Consider the following 5,557-nt stretch of genomic DNA (forward strand, 5'->3'; position numbering starts at 1 on the left):
ACGTCGCCCTACCAATGTTGCTAAAATGCTAATTGCGTCAACCAGCTATGGAAATACAGCGGCGGTACACCCCCAATACAGCGGTATTACGCATTACCGTAATGCTGCCTAGCAAAAACATAATGTCATAAGAAAATTACAGACACACTTTATAGACAGAGCTGCGTGGTTACTTATTGACAAGTAGATACATGATTTGGGGGCTTGAAAGGCGGATAGATATCCAATCACGCCCAGCTACAGTAAGCACAACCTAAAGAGACTACTTCTGATTGGACCAGCTTCAAATTCGTCCCTCCCTGACAATTCATTCTGTTTTCATTCGTTGAACATAATGTCAGTACATATCTTCATACTTTTCGACCAATGAAATATCTCGGTGGTTTCCATAGAAACAAAATCATTGCAGGTTAAACACAAACATTCTGACAGAGAGATGGCGCAGAGGTGAGCAGCATCTCTTTGTATGTTTCTTGCTATTTCTTCAAATTATGTTTTGTTAGCATATTCAATTTTATATTTGATTTTATGTCCTACATGCAAATATTGCGGCACAATATCGTTGAAATATATTTATAATTAGTAATTTAAACTGTAGATGCTGTGGCCATTATTATTACAGTTTTTTCCAGTCGCTAACAAGCGTTTGTCCAAACAGTTGTCACATTTTCAAAACTCTAAACACAATTAGCACAGCATCGGTCTTTTGTGGCCATACCATTCACACATTTCATGTCGTTTTCACCCAATATGCAGTCAGTGAACACATATCTACAATGCTTACATTTTCTTAACAGACAAGCTATACCTCCCAACAAAATTATGGATCGTTTTTGTCTTATTTACAAATGTTAATACACAACATACAACAATAAAAACAACAATATTCCAAACCTTACCTACAGTATAAAACCTCTACTTCTGCAATAATATCAGCTCAAAAACAACACATCAGCTCAAAAATAAGCTGACAATTAACAAACAATTCAATAATTGACATTCGCAATATCAATAGCATCAGCCTCACAACTATTACTCGGACATTGTCCAAACACAGAGTACGGATGCTCTACACTGTTCCCTTTGAAAGGAACAATGACAGAGTCAAGGAGCTCCGGCGACAATATGTCCAGGTAGTATAGTGTATATTCAATGTCTAGTTCTACAGTAAGCTTACTGTAAGCTATAAGTATACATATAGGTAACCTATACGTAATAGGTTACAGTACAGTATATGGTGACATGAATTTGCATAAACTTTGTTTCAGAGAGTTATGGAGGTGGAGGCCAATCAGGCCCCTCACAAATTCATCTACATAGATGAGGCAGGATTCAATCTGGCCAAAAGGCGTCGGCGAGGACGAAATATTTTAGGAAATAGGGCCACAGTTGAAGTGCCAGGACAGAGAGGGGCAAACATCACAATATGTGCAGCAATTGCAAATACTAGATTGGTCCTTCATAGATCTCAGGTTGGACCCTACAATACCGAGCGCCTCCTTGCCTTTTTGAATGATCTTCACCAGCACCTGGTTCCAGACCAGGATCAAGAGGGAGAGCACATGAGGACCTTTGTCATCACCTGGGACAATGTGGCTTTCCATCACTCTCAAGCAATCACAACATGGTTTGAAGTCCACCCAAGACTGGTCGGTCTCTTCCTTCCACCCTATTCACCTTTCCTCCATCCCATAGAGGAGTTATTTTCTGCATGGAGGTGAAAGGTTTATGACCATCAGTCACATGACCAGATGTCACTCCTTGATGCCATGGATGCTGGCTGCAGGGACATCGCAGTTGAAGACTGCCAAGGGTGGATCCGTCATACCAAGCGGTTTTATCCCAGGTGTATCGCCTTGGATGACATCAGATGCGATGTTGACGAAAACATGTGGCCTAACCCTGAAGATTGCTGAGATTAGATAATTTTGTGGGGGTTTTTTTCCAGTCTTTTTTTTTTTCCAGTCTTTCCCCCTTTCATCTGAGCTTTTTTGTTGCTGTTTTTTGTGTGTTCGCTCAGTGTATTTTGTGTGTTTGCTCTTGTATGTTTCATGAATATTTTGTTCACTGTAAGCAATACAGTAAAACTTGTATACAGTAAAGGAAAAAAAAAACTGATTTGCTTTTTCCTGGAATGATTTAGAATGTGAACATTAGATGTGGACATACAGTTCCCAACCAAAAAATATAGTGTAAAAACGGTGGATTGCATGTCTTGCATACAGTTACCAGTAAAAATGAAACAGAGTCTATGTAGTTTTTGTAATGCCAAAGATTGCCAGTATTTTGAAACCTGGTGCACTTTGATTGACTGCATGTACCTTGTGAACTGAAAACATGCGTTATTGTTTGACAGAATAATTTCATTTTGAGTCAGATTTCCAGTGTTTTGGTAAAGTTAGTGTGTGCAGAGAAAGGTGTATTGTATTTTGAAATGAAGTGCTAGTATATGTTTAACAAAATGTGTTTTTGAGAGGAAAATTAGCCATTTGGCCAATTGTGTTTTGTAGGTGTGTGTCTGTGTTAAGTGTTTGGAAAAAGTATCTGAAGTATAGGTAAGCACTTGTTAGCAATTGAAAAAAACTGTAATATGATTGTTTATATTTAAATGGTAAGAGAAAATATTTGTGTTAAACTTAAGAACAATAAGACTTATGGTTGATATGATTGGTTATACTCATCCAGCCTGTGATAATGCATTTCATCTTCAGATGTTATTCTGCAAAGATCGCCTATACGTTTACTTTTTAAATGTCCCATGTTCTTGAAGTAAGATTAACATTTTGCTAGGTTCGGTACCATGGCGATGTTATAGCGTATCGAAGCAGCGTCATAATTTCACAAGCTTTACTGTATTGCAGGGGCGCCGTAAGGGGGAGGAAAGCTAGGACGATTCCAAGGGCCCCTGAGTGACAGGGCCCCTAAAAATTAGGAAAATTACTGGATTGGTTTGGACTGGAGGGCCTAATATGATATGCTTTCATGGGGCCCAAAATCTCTAGCAACGCCCCTGCTGTATTGTGAAGCAGTTTTAGCAATTCAGCCGTTACTGCCGGAGTAGCCTCGACGCCACGAGCAGCTAATGAAGGCTCCATCTCTTTCCATAGGCATTCTTGATGAATAGCATTTAGGAATGAAGTTGAAATAATACAGTGCAGATTTGGCTTTGCGAGTATCACATATGGCTAGTTAATTATATGTCTTGTTTATTCACCAGAATGAGAATTGCGAGAGCTGTTTCCTGGACCAACGACCAGCACTGGGGAGCCTGGGACCTGTGGGACGAGGTGATTGACTGGCGAGATAAGGAAGGTTTGGAGGAGTACTCACCAGCAACACCCCCCACTGTCCAGGCTGGGGAGGTTATGGGAGCACTGGGAGGTGTGACTGACTGGTGTAAGGGAGGGGAGGGTGTGAGCATGAAAGGCTCTGAGACTCTTCATAACAATTATGGCCTGACATCTGAAGAGTGGGAAATTTATAAGACGTACTACCTTCAGAAAAAGAAGAAGGTCAGGAAGAATAGGAGCACTCAGGGGATAGGTGAGGTAAAGGGTGCAATTAGTGGGGAAAAGGTGGAGGTGGCAGAGAGGGAGAAACATGTGGGGGTGACCTCCAGTGTACAGGTGGAGGCCGCAGACCTGAATGTAGGCATTAATAAAATGCAAAATGGAAGCAAGGAGAAGCAAGGTGAGGTGGGGGTGAATGTAAAGGTGGTTAAGGGGGGGGAAATTTACCTGAAGGCAGAGGATATGAAAGGAAATGTGAAGGTGGAGGCTGTGCAAGTCCAAGTGTGCGAGTTTGGGCTTGCAGAAGTAAAATCTGGGGATGTAAATGTTGAGATTGTGGGGGTAGAAGTAGGGGAGGTAATTATTGAGGGTGCGGACATGGTGAGTGATGTAACCATGTTGGAAATAATAGTAAGTGATGTACTAGTTGAGATTATAAATAGAGAAGGAGGTCAGGAGGAAACTGGCGGTGTAGAGATAGATGTGGGTCAGGTAGAGATAGAAGAAGTAGAAGTGGTGGGAAATTAATATTAAAGTTGAGCTTGTACAGCTCTTTATATAGAGAAGAGCTAAAATATGAAGAAGATGAAGTTGTGGTTCTGCTGCTGCTGTTTGGGGAACATAAAATAATTGAAAGAGTATCAAAGATAATGAATTAAGTGTGATAAATTTTGAGATGTATATGTGGAATGTTTCATAATAATGTTTAACGTTTATTAAGAGAATAATGTATATTTCTAAGTAGATTTGTAAACTGCTCTTTAAAGTATTATTTTTCATAATTCCAGAATTACTAAAATCCCCAGGTAAGTTAATTTGATTTCATTGTTTAAACTGCACACACATAAAGATGATTAGCCCTGTTATGTATTTGTGTTTTATTTATTGTTTATTTATTAAGCACCGTATCCCTCATTAAGGGCATGTTGTACAGGTCACCTGTGTTCCCATAAACTTTAACTTGTCTTGCAGTCTTGTTCCCCCCACACCCTCTGCTTGTTCCCTTCCTCTGTTTCTGTCTTCACTCCAGGTCCAAGACGTCTCCAGCCCACTGTCCTTGGGAAAAGCCACCATCCGTGGCCACTGCTCCGGCTTCTCTGGGCCCTCCTGCCCTGCAGTCCCCTTCAGCTGTCCACCCTGTGTTGGTCTGTGTGTCAGTTGTGCCCTGCGTTCCCTGTCTTTTCTGGTTTCTTGCCCGTGTTTGGTTCCTGTTAGTGTTTGGTTCCATATAGTTCCTTGCTCCGCTTCTGTCCTCTGTATGGTTAATGGCCTGTCTTGTCTTCCCCAGCTCCTGTAACCCACACGAAATGTTTCTTGTCCCGTGTTATCACTCGTCTGTGGACCTGTCCTGGTGTGTGATGTACGTTCTATCATCCTGGTTGTCCCTAGTCTGGCCCCAGTTCTCCTAGTGGTGTCCCGTCTTGCCCCCAGAGTGCCCTGTCCTGGTGTTGCCCCTGCCTACCCTTGTCTGTCTCGTCCCCTAGTGGTGTTCGGTGTCTGCGCCCTTGTCCCGCAGCAGTGCCCATCTGGTGTCTTGTCCTGCCCTCTTCCACTCTGTCTCCCATCTTAGTGTACGTATAGCCTGCTGTCTTCCCCGCTGTCCCATCTGCTCCCTCACATGCCCTGTAAAAAGTGTCCTTCAGTCCTGCGATCCTCAGTGCAGTCATTGATGTTGCTGCCTGCATGTGCTCCCCAGTGTGTCCTGTGTCTAGTGTTCTTGCCTGATCCTCCCTACCCTGTTTGGACCCCTTGTGGTCTGTTTCCTTTGCCCTTCCTGTAGTGTAGTTTTCTTTAATAAAGCCCCTTTTGGTTTTCCTCCATGCCTGTCTTCGCCTCTGTCCTTGCCCTCGACGTGACACCATTACAGTGTGACCAGGTAAATGCTGCTGAAGGCTTACCTCAGTTTATCATTATTCCCTTCGTCTTGAAAGAGAACAGCAGCAAAAAGTGGGAAAATGATTAAAAAGTAAAGAACACTTCTTCTTAAGGTCAAGTCATTTTTGGAACTGAAATTAGAATAATGAAATATATTCAACAGAATGGTTGTC

The 5,557-nt window shown here is 42.1% G+C and overlaps 1 long non-coding RNA gene across 4 annotated transcripts; it reads left to right on the forward strand.

Annotated features, from left to right (window-relative positions):
- Positions 1-402: 402 nt before the first annotated feature.
- On the forward strand, positions 403-5,329 carry LOC140582386 (uncharacterized). 4 transcript variants are annotated; one of them, XR_011985330.1, is made up of 3 exons: positions 403-447; positions 1,269-2,555; positions 3,218-5,329. It is a non-coding gene; the product is annotated as an uncharacterized lncRNA (long non-coding RNA). The 4 variants fall into 4 exon arrangements; XR_011985328.1 differs by having other exon boundaries at positions 1,269-5,329; XR_011985329.1 differs by having other exon boundaries at positions 410-464; positions 1,269-5,329.
- The last annotated feature ends 228 nt before the right edge of the window (positions 5,330-5,557 follow it).

The sequence above is a fragment of the Paramormyrops kingsleyae genome, chromosome 24 (genome assembly GCF_048594095.1).
Source record: "Paramormyrops kingsleyae isolate MSU_618 chromosome 24, PKINGS_0.4, whole genome shotgun sequence".
Classification (NCBI taxonomy): Eukaryota; Metazoa; Chordata; class Actinopteri; order Osteoglossiformes; family Mormyridae; genus Paramormyrops; species Paramormyrops kingsleyae.